Source organism: Haemorhous mexicanus, chromosome 2 (assembly GCF_027477595.1).
Source record: "Haemorhous mexicanus isolate bHaeMex1 chromosome 2, bHaeMex1.pri, whole genome shotgun sequence".
Taxonomy (NCBI): Eukaryota; Metazoa; Chordata; class Aves; order Passeriformes; family Fringillidae; genus Haemorhous; species Haemorhous mexicanus.
The window spans coordinates 26,864,663-26,880,322 of NC_082342.1; the positions used below are offsets into that span (position 1 = coordinate 26,864,663).

Genomic DNA, 15,660 nt, shown 5'->3' on the forward strand with positions numbered 1-15,660 from the left:
GTCACTGCTGGATTTAGTTCTATGGGTTTGAACAATTAATTATTTCCAGTGATAGAACTATTCAATTTTCAAAACTGGTTTGAACAGTAGATTAGTTCTGGATAAAATAATTTAACTACAGATCAGTAGTAGGTGTTTATTCTACATTAAGTTGGCAAATCATTGGGCAGATATTACTTTTTAAGGTCTCAATACACTGAATAATTTATAATACTACATTGTAAGCTGGCTGAATAACCACCACCTTGGAACACAACAGCCAACACCTCCAAATTTAATCTCTTCTCCAAAAAGCCTTGTTCAGTCTTTTAAATGGTCAGGTACATGGAGAAAGGAAGGAGTGTAACCACAAAGACTAAGAAAAGAAAGCTGCTTAACTCTGTGAGCATAATCTCTCAGGTTGCTTGACCTTAAAACAAATGCAGTGCCTTGGTTTCTCCATCTCTGTGTAACAGCGGTACCTAATTAATTGATTGTATAAACACCATGCAGTTATTTATAAGATGCTTTTCAGCAAACAACTTAAAGCAGATATTTCAAATGACTTCTCAGAAAATCTCATGAAATGACCCTAAATTCAAAGAACTGTGTACTCAGGCATTCTGTTAAATCCAGATTCATTCTGTGTCCCAGTTTCCCCTACAGATGAGTGCTGAATATATGACCTCCCTACTTCACAGAAGTCCAGAGAAACTTAAGTCATTAACAATCACTTAGCAACTGCAAATCCTTGGGCAGAAAGTCTTGGAGAATGCCTTAACATTAGTTACTATGGATAATTCAGGCAGAAGAGGCCCAGAGCTCTCACCATAGGAAATTTTGGGGTTCATCATATCAGAACCAAAAAGATCTGAAGTCAGTTTTGCACAGAGCAGCAGCATCTGGAAGCCATGAGGACGAGTTTTGCTCCACTTTCAGGGGAGAGAGAAGGGCTTCAGGCTGCTCCCTTCCATTCAATTTCTCACTCACAGTGAGAAGGGCAGGCTGCTTCTGCTCAGCTGTGAACAGGGGCACCACACAGATACCTCATTTCCAAAAGGAAATGCAGGAGTGAGAAGAAGCAGATGGAGAAGGGACAAAGGAAGGGAGGATTTTCAGTTTTCATCATAATTTCAGAAATGGCAAAATTCCTTTCCAGAAAAGGAGAATACTGGAGATACATAAACTAAATGGGCTGTTCAAATGCCGTATTTAAGTTCAACCAATCGTATTATTAAGGGCCAGGAATGATCAGAAGTGTGCAATCGGCCAGCTGCACTAAATATGCTTTTACCCTCCTGCAGTGCTTAGGTGGGGACAAGCCGAAATCAGGGCATTGGAGGTTAAGTTCTGAAAGGGAGCAGAGAAACTTGTCCTCCCCCTTATTATTATTATGAGGTCTGAAAGGCTGCAGACAGAGCACTCATCCTTGGAGAAGCCACAGTGTTCATTATGGAAATAAACTGGAAACCCAGTTAAAGGTTAGCACATCTTTTTCCCTCCAGTTGCCATTGATATGAATGAAGCCCATTCTTGCACTGGCAAAGGGAAAGAAAAGATGAGTTAATGTCACCCTCCCTTCTCTAAGTTCTCAGATTTGATGACTAACAGGCTACCACATTTCACTATGAAAAAGGCCTGGTTTTTACTCAAAAGCCCTGAAAGTATACAGAGAAAGCAATTTTCAAGGTCAGATGGTTGTTTTGAGAAACAAACATTTAAGAAATACCAAACAGAATTTGGCTTTTAAATTTGTAAACCAAAACTACTTCCTGACCAGAGAGACAATCTGCCAAATTTCTAGCTGACCCTGGGCTCTTCAGACTAAACCAAAATTGTCAGATATACTGTGTTGTCCAGTTGCACACCTCTGATTTTAAATCCAAATTTTGATCAGCCTTAAAAGAACAGTTTCTGAGATCCTTTACAGCAGTAACACTCAGCCCTTTTCACAGTAACTGAAGAGGCTTTCTTTAATAACTGCCTCAGTAGAGTATTTTGCTTACTATTGGAGAATTAAATTGCTTAATATACACTAATAAAAAAAAAAAAAAGGGAAATAGAAGCATTTCAGCACACAAAACCCAAAAACCTCCTTTTATTTTACACCAAGCCTTTGATCCTCCCACCAATCCTGTTGCAAAACAAACCAATTTCATTTAATGTTACATCTGACAAGCCAGACTTCTGTGAGATTTCAAAACTCTGCTAAATCCCTGGGCAAACTGTAAATGGGCTGAGGGGAAGGTTCACAAATTCACAAATAGCACACACATACAGGTGGACTGTGCAAACAAAGGTAGCACAACCTTGCTGTGCCAGCTCAACAAAACTTTGTGCATATATGTAGTATCAAAGGGTCATCCTTGCTTAAGATGAGCAAGGGATTGCATTGCTTCTCCTTGCAGCCTCTTTCTGTCACAACCCACCCTGCCTGCCTTCCTGGCTCATGTGTGCAAGGTGGGCTGTAAAATAGTAACTTTATTTTAAATGGAGGGGCTGTACTTTCTGCTTTACCTCTTACACCAAAACAGCCAAACCAATTTTGCTGTTTCAATTAGGTAAGAGAAATGAAACTTTTACTTGTCTTTCTGTCTCCTTTTTTTTCAGAGACAGTCTGAAAACTTTCAGCCAAAACTGGAAGCACCTTAAGATGCAGTCCTGCAAAGGCAGCTGAGCTGAAGAACAAAAATCTGATAGATGGAGTGGGAGCAAAGAGGATGCTGTGAAGTTTCTGCTGCTTCCTAAATGCATCCCATATGCACCCATGCTATTTAAATGATGCCAGTTCTAGTATGGACTACAATGGGAAATTCTTTCTAACACTGTTTATTAGATTGTTTCTCCTACTTCAATCATAGTTGAAATGCAATTGAATAAATCTTCTGTTTATTGGGGTGGTTTTTTTGTTTGTTTGTTTGTTTGGGTTTTTTTTTTTTTTTTTTGTAAGTTCTGTTCAAAATAGTTAGCAAGAAAGAAGAGAATTTGTCAGCCTGCAACGCTGTTATGTCCAACTGACCTGGGCATTACAGGATGTAACTTTTTCTCTAGGAAAGGATATCTTCAACAGACTACCCAACTCGCTGGCTTCTGCCTTTTGGTAGTTCTTCTCCTCTTTTCTCTCTGCAATCATCTCAACATATCGTCCTCTAGCCAACAAATATTTAAAATTCATACAATCTAAAAGATGACTCAGAAAGCAAGAACTGATGAGTACTGACAAAAAGATCCATGAACCTGGCACTTCCTGGTGCTTAGGTTATTCACATACAAGAAGGAGAGATACACATAACAGCACGGTTCAGATTTTGAATTTTTTTCAGAGTTAAGACTCGCAAAACACTTAAACACAATAGTGGAGAAGTTTTGGATCACATAATTATTAGTGAAGCTGAGGAAGTGATACTGCTAGCAAAATGAGAAGAGTGTAATTTCCTTTTAATGACCAGTAAAAGGCTGGATTAGGCTGTGATTCTGGTTTTGGCAGTAACAGAGGGACAGCTTCTTGTGAAAACCACTGCAACACTAGACTGCTCAAAGTGGAAATGATAAAGGGAAAACAAAACTGCGGCCCTTCACAAGCAAAATGGTCAATATATAGGGCACACTGACCAAACTTTTGAAAAGCTGAGAAAAGACTGATGACAACTGCTTTTGCCAAGTGAATCTGTGGAGTTAGGTGCTCCTACCTGGCTAAATTCAAGTTTTTCCTCATGTAAATTCATAGTTTAGGTACAGAGATTAAATCCAGCCAAATCTAGGGCTACTGCAAATGCGCCTGCAAAGATGGCAATGTCTCATGATTGCCATTTCTCAAGAAGCTCAGATCAACTGTGATAAGAAAATGAAATTATGTCCCACTGAAAATATCAATACCAAAGTCTTAATCTGAGGTTCCTACTGGAAATCTGCATAATGGACAAGGCAGCACTGAATCTTTGCTCCCAGAACTGGTGACTTTGCCAAGTTTAAAAAGTGAAAGCCATAAAAGCCTGTTTCATTGGGAAAGTAAGACAATTACAAGGAGTGGGCTTGTTGAGTTATAAAAGTATCTCTACAAAACCTGTGCTAATATCCAAACTTCAGGAGGAATGATATTCTGGTGAGCTGGGTCATGGTTCACACCATGAAGATGAAATTGAGGTGCAACAACAGGACATCAAGTGATCAAGTGATCTCCCCGCCATGGCGAGGGAGTTTTACAGCTGGGATTAAAGGGAAAAATTCATGTTCTTGCTCCCATTAGCAAACCACAAGCTTATATTGCTTTTACTACAGATTTCCCTTCACCATACCGAACTTTTCTTCTTGCTGACTGCTCAGGGTGACCATCCAAAACCACTCCTATTTGTGTTATTTTTCACACACACCACCCTGAAAAAAAATTCAGTATGAAAGTAGAGCAGTTTCCTCCAATACAGTTCAACATCCAAACTAAGCAGCAGTAAAAATCATATTTATTCAGTGACTGAGGTTTCAAACAGTAAAGTTATTGTTAGAGAGCTATAGACTGAACCATGCACTGAAAAAAGACCCCAGAAGAGGTTTCTGGTGACAGCTCTCTCACCTTGACAGTCCTCGAGAATGGGGAGAAGGAGGAGTGTATGCACACTTGAAATGGGGGTGACACTTGAATGCAGTCAAGTTTCACGGTCACAGCAGCCAGAAATTGGCAGGCTCTGCCTTTGGGAACAAAGTGTGGAGACAGAAAGAAGGGAGCTGGGTACCTGAGCCCAGCCCATGTGTGTGAGAGAGGCTGTTCACCTACAAGCTGGGTGTGCCTGAAGCAGAAGTCAGAGGGGGAGAGAAGCCAGGAGCTCCCTGATGCCAAGTGCGCTCCCACACTGCCAAGCTGAGCAATCCAAAGGCACGGGTGCTAAATGTGGTCTTCTCTTTCTGTGCAGACTCTGGCAAACCCTCCACCTTTCTCTAGGTCTTTGTTTTCCTGTTTGAATATGAGATATTCCAATGAAATATAAATATTAATATTTGATTAGTGCTCAGCTATGAAGCTTAATTCCTTAAAGTCTAGTACAGATCTTTGAAATCCTTGAAAAACTATATAAATATGAATCCTTTTATTTTTATAGCATTACATTAACGACTGTACAGTGGAAGTTGATGAATTAAATAATCTCTGTCTATATTTGCTCATACCTTTGTGAAAGTGTTACCTTTTCAGCTGCTATTTCTCATGCCTTGTCTCAATCCAGAAATGTCATTTTTGGTAAAGTTTTGCAAAAACCCATTCAGCTGCTTTTGAGTCATCCAAGTATGTAAAAAACAGTTTCCAGCTGTTAAGTTTTCCATAAGCCTTTTTTTCTCAAACATGCTTGTATAATTATAACACAGCTTTGTTTTAAAACATCAAACTTGACACGTACATAGTCCTGAAACCATTTGGTCTTGGAACAACAAGGTTTTTACCATATTAAAATATCTTTATTTTCTTAAAAATTCTTTCAGACACTGAGCTACATATTTCTAACTGTAGACAACCAATTCTGTAAATGACCAGTAAAAAAAGAAAAAAAAGATACTATTCTTGCAATCTGTGACTGAGCTGTAGCAGGAAGACAAGAGACAGTTTTAATTACTGCATATTTGCATTTTGGTATAGATTGGCATCAAATCATACTGGAGGCAATTTCTCCCTTGTATTCTGCCTAGATAGAAATGCACTGACCTGATACCAAGCAGTGAAGAATCAGCAATTTCACAGAACCACAGGCTGAGCAGGTTGGAAGGGGCCACAATGGGTCATCTGCTCCAACTTCCCTGCTCAAGCAGGGTCATCCCAGAGAACATGACACAGGAGTGTGTCTAGATGGGTTTGGAATATCTCCAGTGAGGGAGACACCACAGCATCTCTGGGCAAGCTGTTCCAGTGCTTGGTCACCTGCACAGTAAAGTTGTTCCTCATGTTCAGGTGGAGCTTCCTGTGCATCAGTTTCTGCCCGTTGTCTCTTGTCTCATTGCTCAGCACCACTGAGCAGAGCCCTCCATCCTCCTGGCACCTTCCCTTCAGATACTGACAGATATTGGTGAGATCCCCTCTCAGCCATCTCTTCTGGAGGCTGAACAGACCCAGCTCCCTCAGCCTTTCCTAAGAGGGATGCTCCAGTCCCTTAATCATCTTTGTCATTCTCTGCTGCCCTGGCTCCAGGAGCTCCATATCCCTCCTGTCCTGAGCAGCCCAGAACTGGACACAGCACTGCAGATGTGCCTCACCAGGGCTGAGCAGAGGGGTGGGATCACCTCCCTTGACCGGCTGGCAATACTCTTCCTAATGCACCCCAGGATCCCATTGGCCTTCTTGGCCACAAGGACACACTGCTGTTCTTATATACCTTTATAAGATTCCCTCTCAGCTGTCTCTTCCCAAGGCTGAACAGGCCCAGCTCCCTCAACTTTTCCACATAAGAGGGATCCTCCAGTCCACTAACCATGTTTCTATCCCACTTTATTTAATCTGGAATATTTCAGGTTCTCACGTCTTAGGGAAGTAAGTGTTGGTTTTGAGACTATTAATGATGGCTGAAACAGCAGCTGTAGTCTGAGGGATTATTGGATTACATGGGTTTCACTCTCAGAACTGTTTTTTTATATGACAATATAAAGGCATATGCAGCTTTTGTGCCTTGCATGAACTACTGGCCTCAGCATGAACTCTTCTGTCAGACTGGAGGAATTCTAAGGATGAAAAAATAAAAACACTGCATGTGTAGGTTTTTATATGGGTCTCTACAGTGATGATTTGTATAGACAAGAGACTCCATAGCTGTTTCCTATTCAAAGTACATAGCAGTATCTCCTGCTCCTGCCTTTCCTGGGACACATCCTCTGACCATGCAGTGTGAGTCCACAGAAACCACCAATGTCAGTGACATGACAGTGAATCTGAGAGGACAGCCTGACTCATCCTCATCTGGAAGCAAAAGCGACAACTCTGGCAAAAGTGTGTGCGCTGCTATCAGTACACCTATAAATCAGCTGCATGTCCACTACTTAGAGAGGTTTTCTGGATGGGTTTCAAACCACATCAAACATACAAGCGGTGCTCAACAAACAAATGCCACTGGAACACAATTACAGGGAAAAAAACCTCATGCAGTTCCACCCTGTTTTCCCTGTTTTCCCTCTGTACTGTCTGCCTTGGAAAGCCAAGGGATCAGTAAGACACCTTATTGTAAGCAAAGGGCAGAGGCAAGGCTGCTCTGGGAGCCTTCACTCTAAATTTTCTGAGTTTAGGGAGATCAACATTGCAGTCGTCACATCCATTAGTGTACATAATTTTATGTGCATACAGAACACGGCCCAGGCAAGTGCATTGTTCCTAAAGGAAAAAAGATACTATTGGGTAAACAGTCTGTGCACATTTTGGTAGCTCTAAGTTACATCATTCAGTTCTAATCAATGCTACTAGATTTTGAAATTCACCAGTACAACAATGAAGTGGAAAAAGCCATAGAAAAAGTCCAAACAAACTCCCAAGTTATGCTGTATACTCTACTATTCTGAGTTTCAGTGTTGAGACAAAAGAAGAGTAAGAGTTTGCCATTTGCTAGTTGTTAATAATGAAGAGATCTGCCAGACACACTCTTTGAGGGCTCTGTCTGTCTGGACCAGGTAGATGCTGCAATACACAAAGAGCTTCACACATAGAAAAAGAAAGAGTGTTCATGGACAATGATGCAGTGTTCTTAATTAAGATTTTCATTACTGATACATACATTAAGGTTTTTCTAATGCAAGTGTCCAAGCACTCTAATGTGCAGGTAGATGTCTCTGATCCTATCTCTGGAAACCCTTTTGCACATCATTGCAAACATTCACCAGCCAAGGCTCAAAATCAGCCCACCTGCCCTTTGCTATAATGACAATGAAAAACAGAATTGATGTTTTACTTGTCTGTCAGATGAGAACGTAGCTTTTTGCAGTCATGAGAATGAATAGGCTTTTGCAAGGCTGTACTACAGTGTATTGAAACTGATTCTGATCTCACTTACACCTGTTTGATGTTGATGTAACATCAGGAGCTTCAACAGCACGAGTGCAGCAAATGTAGAAGAAAAAAATAATGGAAAAGACATGTAGGTAAATGGAAAATGGGATGAAACAAAACATGAGTTTGCCAAAGGTAGTAGACTAACCTGATAACTTTCTTTGATAAGGTAACTGATTATCCAGACAAAGGAAATGCAGTAAATTTAATTTGTCAGTAGAGCATTTGATACAGTATCACAAGGGAAATTATGAGTTTAGATCAAGATTTGCAAAAGGACTGTAAGGTGAGCCACTTCTTACCTGAAGGGGAGATTGAGCAGTGGTGAAGAAAGAATTATTGGGCAAGGTGAAGGCTATACTTCCAAAATTGTTTAGGTAAATAAAATAGCTTTTTGTATCTAACAAGATTTGGGTGGAGCAGGTAACATTTCTTTACATGGCCCGTCAAAGAGAGGGGGCACAGATTAGGAAAAAGTGGGGGCATGCTTAACAGCTATAAAAGGATCAATCAATACCAATAAATTGCTCATTAACAATATTTAGTTCTCATTCACTTGTAATGTTCAAGTGTTATTTCTGTCTCAGTTCTTTGGGATGTTCAGAGATGCTGCAACTCTCTCAGCAGTTTACCTGTACAGTTTAATTAATTATCTAGTTCAGTTTCATGCTTTTAAAATATTCTTATTCCCAGAAGAGGATGCCCATTCATCTACAAAATCTTGCTGAATGCCTTTGAATTCTGGACCCTGCCTCCCAAGAAAATGCTGCTGGAGTAAGATGTGGAGGAGAAACACTTGGTGATAGGAAACACTTAAAAAAGCATTGCTTCTCCCTGAACACACTACGCACTTTTCTAAATCCAGTTAGGCTATGACACTTTGGAAATACCTGCAATAGGAAAAGCTGGGCTGCCCTCTAGCAGAGCGGCAATGTTGCACTGGCACAAGGCAGGATGGAAGGTGAAGACATTGCCACAGAAGTCACAGTATCAATATGAGATTAAATTGCAGGCTCCACAATAAAAGATCTGCCAAACTATTTTCAACAAGTTAAGAAAAAACAGGATTTTTGACACTCTTCCCTGAGGCATTTCTCAGTCTGCAGGTATTTGAGTGACTAAAATTGCCACCTTTCCATTAAAGTTCACTGGAAGAGAAGCTGCATTTTTGTTTTAGCTTTCTGTGGCAGAATTTAAGTATTTAATGTCATGACTGGACCACGTTAAGCATACACAGACATTCACATAAGAAATTTGCCCTAAACCCCAAAATGTAAAAGATTTTTTAAATGCAAAAATTGAAAAACTGTTGGAAAACCTTCATTCTTCAGAGCTGGTTATAGGATGATCACACATAGTAGTTCTCCTTCACAACCTTCAGTGCATATTGCAGAGCATCCAGAATGCTGCAAATTATTTTTGGTCTTTTATGTAGAAGTGGATTTACTGCAAAAATTGAAAAGCAATTAATCTCTTTACAGACATCCAGGATAAGTGAACACGGACAAATATGAAATTTAAATACACACCCAGATCCAAATGTTACAGCTGATCCTTACTTTGGTGATTGGGTGAAGCACGAATACTTCTAAATTGCATGCTATTTGAAGTTGGGATTTCAATTTTGTCCTTGAAAATTCAAGCTGTTTAGAGTATGCTTAAGATGCTAAAACATTAGAGAACATAATTCAGAAAACTGATACAGCTATTCTATTAAACTTAAAACACAGTACGATGGAATGGGAGAGAGCAAGATCTATTCAGATCCAAAAGCATTTGCTTTCGGTGGTGCGCAAAAATCGAATATTTTGGGCATGCAAACACATGAAATGAAAGTATTAGCTGGGGGGCTGAATTTGTGAACCATATGTAGCATGATATTATCCAAAATGATGGAAAGCTTCAAGCTGAACAAGAACTTCAGAGGAAAGAATAATTATTTTTCAATACACTGTGATCTTTAATGTCTAAGAGTTCCCATTCCCACCAACAGGAAAAACAGCCTTCACAAAGCACAGCCTGAAGATTACTCACATGTGTTTTGACATGTTCACCTGTGTAATGGCACACAAATGAGCTTCATGGCAGATGATTTGCTTTTTTTAAGTGGGAGTGGTCGAGAGGAAAAGGAGATGGAGGAAATCCTCTTACAAGCTCATTTTCCATTCTGGCATCTCACACGTAGGACATTCAGCATGAACATGGGCACACGGGCAGGCATTTGGACCTCCCTGAGTATTCATATCTCACTACCAGCTTCAATAGACAGATCTACAAAGTCTTGATCAGAAGGTGACTTTTGAGAAACATCCTATTTCTGGATGTTGTGTTTTGTAACAACCACTCCTCCTGCACAACTTGTTCTTGGTAGCATTTTACTCTATATCTGGTGTATACATTAAATGGAGGCAGATACACAATATGATGATAAAGCAGGGTGCAGAGACGATTTCTGCAATAGGAGAAGGACTCACAATAAAGCTCAAAAAAGAAAAAGACATTTGGTGATACAGCTGCAGAAGAGCAATGGGCTTGCAAAAGTTGGAAGATAATTTACCATAACTATGAAGGGAATATTCTGAAAAACTCTGCTGCACTCTGTACTTGTTTCCATTTTACACAGTGATTTTGGCCCAACAAACTGGTCTGTCTTAATATTTTGAAGTCTGATGTTCAAACTGCTGTAGGAAATGCTGCTACTGCTTCAGAAAGGTGGTCTTTTCCATCCAAATTTATTAAATTATGCCAGTGTGGGGTAAAAGTGCATTGAACAACTCCATTTCCTCTGTCTCCTTCTTTTTTTTTTAAACCAAAAATATTATGCTCCTACAACTGTCTAGTTAAGCCCATTTTTTTTCCTGTTGTACTGTGTAATATTTCAAAAATAGCTAACACTCAATGCATTATATTACACTAAGTAAATGAAAAATAACTCAGAACAAAGAGATTGCTAGTATGCATAATGGCAGAAAGGTGTGACATTTTCAGCTGTCATGCTGCCCAATCTTAAATTCAATCTCATCCTGCACCAGTGGATAGATTGTAGGTATTGCAGTTAGAAGGCAGGTTGCACACATGCCTCTACTGTAATCCACACATCGACTTCACAGCTATGTCCAGTCTTTACTACTTGCTAAACAATTTGAATGTCAATACTTAAACTAATGCTTGAGTAAAAAACTGGGACCAAATTTTGCCCCTTTTTGTAAATCTGGCTGTGTCCTGAGTTTTCTGGATATTTGGTCTATTTTTATGACAGATGTTTTAAAACAAACCTGTGAACTTCGACAGATTTGTTTTAAATAATGAGGGCTTTTTTCCCATGCACATATATTGCTAAAGTTTATTTGATGGCTACATCTTCAGATAAAGAATAAAGCTTAAAATTGTGGCACTGCTCAAGGACATTCATCCCAAGGTGTACTCTTGGTTGTACGGTTTCATTTCTATAAATACACTCGAGTAGAATTTCAGCTCTGCTGCCATTTTGAGGCTGTTTCACCATTTCTCTCATCTGCCTCTGCCCATGTTGTTTTCTTTTTTGGAACATTCCCTTCCCTTCAGGAGACACGTAATAGCTGGGGAAAAAAATATTCCTTTCCTGTTTCAGACTGCTGTTTAGGTGACCATTCCCTTCCTAAACCACCTTATTTTCAGAAGCAGATCAACTGATTCTTCTGGATAATTTACATGCCTATTTATTACATTAAGTATGATAATTCTTGAAAAATGCTAACTCTTGAAAGCTGTTGTAAACATAAGGCTTATTACATGTAGACTTTTTTGGCATTTTGCAAATGTTCATTTCTGATTCATGAATAAGCTTGACCTGGAGGTTATTATCCTCTTGTCAAGTAAGGGAGAGCTTCTTAAGAAATCTGAGAAGAGAAAAGATGCCTCCTCCCTGTTCTTGATGTAGCAATCACTATTATTGTTCCTCATCTGCAAAGCAATACTAAGCACAGAACCAGACAACGGGATTCAGATGGGGCTAATTAGTTGCTATTTGATGATTATGGTTCAGAGTGGTAACAGATGACAGTTTGGTGGTGAACAAGTACCAAAGCAGGGACATATACATAGATATCAAAGACTATTTGAGCGTCATCACATCTGATAAAGTCAAGAAGGATTCTCAGAAACTGGCTACTGGCAGGCTGGAATACTGCGGGGTGTCTTTTGACATACAAATCACTGACCATATGATGGATGATTCTCATAACTATGATGAGATCAGTAAGATGCCTCTCAGCTTCCCTTAGGTCATCATTACTTGACCAAATACGTCTTCATGAAGCTGGGGAATAAATTGCACTCTTTCCCTTCTTTTCTTTTTCTTTTTCCTTTTGTTTTTTTTTTTCCCCTCTTTTTTAAACCAGGATGTCAAGTAACAAGAATTAGAATCAATGCTCACTCTGATAGGAATGATGCTGGAGCTCAGTACCACCTAGTTACATCAGAAATCTATTTAAACAAGATGGACAAGTATCCGTGGAGTTATGTTAACATGTCCTGCAACTTCCTTGTATCTGGATGACTTTGGTACACTTCTGATTTGCATTTACCAATGCTAACAGCAGATAACTTTTCAATATTGTATGGGTTCCATCTGAACAGGTAGTGCTCTGCAAGTTAAAGAAGTGTCCTGCTGGAACTATTTATCCTCTGTAGCTATCTCTCCTACTGTAAAGCACCTTAGTAATGCCCATACTGCTACAGGCTGAGTGGAAGACTTCTTCCATGAAAAGAGTGATTTTTACAAAGAATCCTGTGTCTCTTGAAGTCCTGAGGACATTCAAGGGGAGTAGAGATTAACTGTATTTCTCTTAAGTGGAAATATAGTTTGGAGGGGAGATCTATGAAATCCTTCCACCTCCAAAACCCTGATGCCATATAATTAGGCAGATGTGTATGTAACATCTGGGAAAAGGATGAAGACTGAATAAGCAGCAAGTTGTGGGAAGGGATATGAAAAGAGAACCCAGTGCTGGACACTGAGACAGAGGGCAGAACAAATCACTTATCTAGATCAGAAACATGCTTTTCAGGTACCATTATCAGCTTCTAATGTAAAAATATCCCATCTACACTTTTTCTGCTACCAGAAAGAACCCAGACTATCAATGGCCTGAAGGACCTGCCTTCCAGAGAGAAAGGGGAGGCCAGTACAGGAAAAGACATGCCTGAGATATAGTAGGGCTCCTACGGAGCTTGCTAATTTAGGAATGGAAGAGCACCAAGAAGCCCTTCTTGGCTGTGGAATAAGCCAGACATAAAGAAGCAAGAGATCCCGTGATTCTAATCCTACATGTCAAGAAACAAAGGCAGCCAGACGGGAAACAACAAATGCATGGTCACACAGCAAAGCACTGTCAAAGAGGGATTTCAGCTGCAGGTTTCTACATGCCTACCTATGATGAAGCCAGCTTGCTTCTTCCAGCTACCTGCCTTGCCCTGCAGAGATAGAACCATGTTAAACTGGTGCCGTTGTGCAAACGTTGAAGGCACATGGTGTCTGCCACAGACATAAATGGTTTTGCCACTGCTGTCGGAAGTGTTAACACAAGCTGTGTTAATGCTTCCCATTCCTGAGTACCATTAATGCTTTTTATTGATATTATGAAGTACTGCAACAAAAGTAATAGGATTTGTCAGGGGCTGTTATAAACTGCCCCTGCTGGATAAATACATAATACATGATGGCAAAGGTCCGATGGGCCTTTAATCAACGGCCTTTCTGAGTCAAATAAATGTCACATTAGACATAAGCCATGTTGCATTCTGTGGGCGCCTCTGCTCCCCTCATCTCACAGGCCTGACACTGCCACGGGCAGCTATGGACATGCATAGGCTCCTACTTATTTGTAGCAAATCTATCAGAGCAAAACTGGAGCAGCATGTTGTAAATTACAGATTTGGGACACCTTATAATGAAAGGCAAAGGAGAAGGGAAAGAAATATGGGGACACCATAGGCATGATAGGTCAACTCAAATTCATCTCCTTGGGAGCTGGCATTGTCATACCACCTTTTGCAGACACTGCAGCAAATCTCCTTTTTGCCCACAGGGTGGGGGAGAAGGCAGCATGCCATTTCCTTCTGCACTGCAAAAGTAGGGGGTCAACTTTAAATGTTAAAACCACATATTTTAGGTCTAGTATTGGGAAAAGAAAGCACTTTCATGGTTTCAGCAAGCACCTTGAAAAAAATTATGAATGTCCATTTGCACATTCACATCCCTTGAAAGAAATCCCAACAATCAAAACACAACTTGAACATAAATTTACAGATTTGTAGGTTTAATCCCTCCTCCAAACATGAAAAGCTATTTCTCTTACTGGGCTGTTTTTTTTTTTTTTTTTTTAATTCCAGGCAGCATTTTAACAGTCATCTACTTTTCTCTCTAAACAGGTAGGAGACATGAATTTTAATTACAAAGTAGAGATCTGAAGTAACACAAAGTCCAGGTATATTTGGACTTGGAGTTCTAAACCTAAATTTAAAAGCCGTCATTATTTTTGGCATTCATTAAATAGCTTCAGCTTGGACATCCCAAAACAGTGGCTTAAAATGCTGGTGGACATTTGGAAAACTTTGGTCTGTCTTTACTTAACTATAGTAAATATTATGAAGTGGTAGTTCTATATTTCCCCTTATATTTCAACAAGAAGAGTCATTGTTTCAAAAGCACCAGATTTCACTGCCAATATGTATGAAGGAATCCCAGAAAAATGTGAGTTTTTGTTCCAAATGCACAAAACCACCGTGTGTCAGAACCTGACAAAATTAAAACTCAAATGATAACAAACAAACACTCCCAAAGGCTCCATCCCTTATTCCCCCCAAAAAGGAAAAAACCAAAACTTAAACCATGAAAAAATTAATTCTTCCTGTTCTGGGTCTTGAAAACACAATTATCTGGATAAACATAGTATTTTCTACAGTTAAAAAGGTCAGCAAATCACCGACCTACAGAGCAGCAGCCAAACTCTAGTGAATCTGACTAGGTGAGAAAAGAACCATGCATAACAACTTCCAAAGAAATCGCTGACAGATCTTTAATCCTGATACTGTTGGATGTCAATAAGAATACAGCACATTTAATCTACTCAGACAAGAAGAGCAGCTCAGAGAGCAGCCAGGACTGGGTAAGGAAGGATCCCTCACCACAGGGTCAAACTTCAGCATGGACAGGTTGCAATGCTTGTTGACTGTTTTCTGTACTTGTTTTGTGCTTGCACAGCATGGAATACTTTATATTACATTCTGAACTAGAACACAACAGCATAATGTCCATCAGAACATGTAAATCCCCACATATAAACAAATCTTCCATATTGTCATCCAGAAAAGCACATATAAATTTTAAATAAATCAATCACACAATGTCACTGAACTAAAATCTGAGTCCCATAAGGTGACACTGCATTAAAATTTTGGGCTGCATTAGAATAAAAATTCAGTATTGAGCCCCGTGACTATGGGAAGCAACAGAGGCCCCGGGCTTTAAAGGAACTTGAAGAAAAGACAGAACTTATATCAATGAAAAGCATAAAATGTTATAAATACTTACACAAGAGACAAGGAAAGGTTCCTCCAGAGAAAGGCCACAAACTGATTGTGAGTGATCTGAGAAGAGAGAAAGAGAAAAGGAAATCAAATTGTTAATAAACACA

At 39.7% G+C, this 15,660-nt stretch overlaps 1 protein-coding gene across 18 annotated transcripts in view; it reads right to left on the bottom strand.

Moving 5' to 3' along the window:
- ZBTB20 (zinc finger and BTB domain containing 20) overlaps positions 1-15,660 on the bottom strand; it is a 448,287-nt gene that overhangs the window by 100,529 nt on the left and 332,098 nt on the right. For 14 of the 18 annotated variants that reach the window (XR_009485256.1, XR_009485261.1, XR_009485257.1 and 11 more), the window contains one exon: positions 15,558-15,613. The gene's annotated coding sequence lies outside the window, so the exon portion shown is untranslated. Of the gene's footprint in view, positions 1-4,443; positions 4,925-5,665; positions 5,879-15,557; positions 15,614-15,660 lie in introns of those variants that run through there. The other 4 variants (XM_059838028.1, XM_059838023.1, XM_059838020.1 and 1 more) reach the window with 2 other exon arrangements.